Below are 3,691 nucleotides of genomic sequence, written 5' to 3'. Positions count from 1 at the left end.
CCCTCACTGTCTAAGTCTAGACATGCGGGGATATCCAGTAACCGAGTGTGTGTACCCACTTGTTGTCCTCTGCCTTAGAAAAAAAAGAGTCAGCTGTAGTCTATGGATATAAGTCTACCATCATATCTGCCCAAGTTGGACTAGAAATACCTGCCATGTTCTTGGTCGCCCCCTCCCTTGTTATTTTGTAATTAAATTTGTCCATCCAACATACAAAGTAAATAGCTTACATCATGTCCTTTCCCTACAGCCATATCATTATACTTTGTTTTCATTCACGTCCTGTAGTGCCCTCCCCTGCTCCTCCTTCCCAATAGTTCTCCCTTAAGCCCTTCTTGATTTCATGTGACAGAGATACAACCACCCCCTCTTCTCCCTACTCATAGGCTCCTTCCCACTTCCATGCCTGACATATGCACATGATGTATACTCGAGACCTTTGTCTTTCTGAGCCTGTTGTCTTTTGCTTAAGATAATGTTCTCCAATCCTACCTGTAATATTCTTTCTCAAAAATAAAATGAAATCCAAGAAACTTCATTATAGAGAGCTGCAATTTGCCACTCCTGCATTAGGTTGGCACTTAACGAATATTTTTTAATTTGATATTCAAGACAACCAACTAAACTAGGGTGGCGGCCCATGCTCACATTTCCAGCACTCAGGAAGCTAAACCAGGAAGATCATGACTACTAGTCCAGTCTGTGTTACACTCTGTTTCAAAGAGGCAAAGCAAAACAAAACAAAACAAAACGAAACAAACAAAACCTATCACCACCAAGGATACAAAGTAAAACAAAGACAACATAGATCAAATATAGTTAGCATTTCTAATTTAAGGATTCAGGCATTGACAGAAAATCCCAGCTCTGCCTGCTTTAAGGAAGTAAGAAAATAATTTTATTCTGAACCAAGTAGGAGCAATCCCAACCTAGGAACTCAGATTCAACTTGTGTCAAATCTACAAGAACAATGAAAGGCACAGAAAAGAAGGTTGCGAGTCAGTGTGTTTACAACACGCACAGGAGGGCCACCAAGCAGACGACCCATCAACGGAGAACTGTGTCATTTGTGTAGCGTCTAGATCACCTCCTTAGCTTAGGTTTGGTGAAGACTAGAGGTGTGCCATGCTTGGGGACTTATTCTAGTTTAATGGAGAAATCAAGAGAACATCAGGCCAGAAGAAGAGGCTGTTAAAAGGCCTTAGATACCCCCAAGTAATTTGGGCTCTTAGCCTGCAACATTTCATCGCTCTATAACGGTGATTTCTGTTCAGCCTTGGCCAAGCAGTCTACAAGATATTTAAAACGGTCGCAGCTGCTCCAGAGAACTCGATTTCACAGGAGGAAGTTGAAAACTTTAAAGGTCATTTTCCTAACATTTAACAGTAGCAAGAAAAAAAATTCATCTTGGGACCCTTTAATACTGAAAATAGTTTGAGGTGTGCATGTGTGCGTGTGTGCATGTGTGCGCGTGCGCATGCATGTGTATGAGTATGTGTGCCTAAGTGTGTCTGAGTGTGTAAGTGTGTGTGCCTGGGTATATGTGTGTATGTGTACGTATGTGTGAGTATGTGTGTGTATGTGTATGAGTGTGTATGTGTGAGAGTACGTATGTGTATGCATGTTTCCTTTTAGGTTTCTACATCCACTTAGACAAGCTGAAGAAGTAATGTTTTAAAGTCTAAGGAGACCTACACTGAGGAAGAAGGATATTGTTTGCAGACCGAGCAGGAGCAGAGAGGTGTTGATGGCTGGCTTTTGTCTTAATAAATTCACCATTGGTTAGGTCTGGGCTCTCACTCTTATAAGCTCAAAATTTATCATAGTCTATATTCCAAAATCAGTTATCCTTCTATTTCAGACATTACCAATACATATTTATAAGAATCTTAAATAGCTCTTGTTTTCTCTGTCTCTGTCTGTCTGTCTGTCTGTCTGTCTGTCTGTCTCTGTCTGATTCCCTCTGTGTGTGTGTGTGTGTGTGTGTGTGTGTCTGTGTCTGTGTGTGTGTCTGTGTGTACGAGTGCGCACATCAGAGGCCTGCCCTGTGTATGTCCCTTGGGTGATATCCACTTTGTTTTCTATACTGCCTCTTTCAGTGGCCTGAGGCTAGCTAAGTAGGCCAGTCTGGCTGGCCGTATCATCCCAGGCATCCTCCGGTCTCTCTGACTCCTAGACTCTGGGATTACAAGTGTGTGCCACCAGGCCTCACGTTTGTACCCGGGTTCTGAGCTCAGATTGGGACTTCCTGCTTGAACAGCAAGTGCTTTACCAGCCGAGCCCTCTCTCCGACCCACACTCGTTAAATCTACAAGAAATCTCACGCCCAAGGACAGCGAATAATTATGTTAACCTGGTTAATTTATTCTCTTCCTAGCTATACAAAGATAAACACTATGAAACACCAAACTCTAACCAGAATAAGCAGGATTTTATACATTGCTCAGAAAATATATATGCTGGATCAGATTCCAATCGCCATTCTCACAATTTGGGAATTGACATTAAGCCAAACCACTATGATCTGAATCAGTGTTCAGTTCTTAGATCTCACCGGCAGTGTTTGCCTCTGGGATTCCATGCTTCTTTGGCAGACAATCCTCTTTAACTTACTGCATTAGCATAGTTAATTAGACTGTTGACAATCCTTGAGGCCAAAGAACCACTTTTTTCTTTCTTTTTTTTTTTTTTTTAGGTTTCTTGATATCTGTTTGTGTTTAACGCTATATAGTTACCTTCAGAACACAGGTGTTTGTTTTATCCAAAATGAGGCCCCCAAGCCTCCTGATGTGGCTTGGAGGTGACCTGCATCTATGAGCTCCTGGATTTGTGTGTGTGGTCGGAACACCTGGCCCACAGTTAATGGGCATTGTTTTAGGAGATCACAGAACCTCTGAGAAGTGGGACCTTACCATAGGTGGACACAGGCCACTGGGATTGGGCCTTGAGGGTGGTAAAACTGCTTCCCAGTCCTAAGCTCTTTTGAGTCTTCATCCAGGAAATGGGAGGAACTATGACATCACATCTTGTCAGCCTAGAACGAGCTGTCCCGAATGCCTTCCCTTCCATAAACTGACTGAAGTGCCTTGAAAGCATGAGCCAAAGTAAATCTCTTCTCCCATAATTGTTTCAGTCAGAGGGGTGAGGGAAGCTGACCCAGAGGGAGAAGCAACCTTCCAGGGCTTTGACTATGCCAAGGTAGGTAGTGATTCCATATGCAAATGAGTCTATTTGACACAGTTGTCTCTTAATCTGTGCCTCATTGGGGAAAATTTCAGGCAGCTCCTTTGTAGCAGAAAACTCATTCCATAAGCCGAAAACCTTCTCCTCCGTCGTGATTCACAATTCAAGAAGGAAGTCCTACAACTGTTTAAATGTGATCGTAGTCTGGGAGGCTCAACTACATTGTCATCTGCCCGTAAATACACAGAAGAACTTGCCATTGCTTTAAGAAGATATTGACCTACAGCTAGCTTGATATAGCTACTCAGAAACGGGACGGCATTGTGTGGCCTGCAAACTTGCACAGAGGACACAGGTTCTGTGGAGGAAAAGTAAGGGCACAAAAGAGGAAATAATGCTTTTGAACCTGTTGGAGATACAGGGAGACACTTAAAAAGAGTCCATGCCGCTGCCCCGAGGAAGACAGTCCCGAAAGCAGAGAAAACCAGTACACTACACCAGAGAAACC

The sequence above is a fragment of the Rattus norvegicus genome, chromosome 7, assembly GCF_036323735.1.
Source record: "Rattus norvegicus strain BN/NHsdMcwi chromosome 7, GRCr8, whole genome shotgun sequence".
In the NCBI taxonomy this organism is placed as follows: domain Eukaryota; kingdom Metazoa; phylum Chordata; class Mammalia; order Rodentia; family Muridae; genus Rattus; species Rattus norvegicus.
This window is presented reverse-complemented; position numbering follows the sequence as displayed.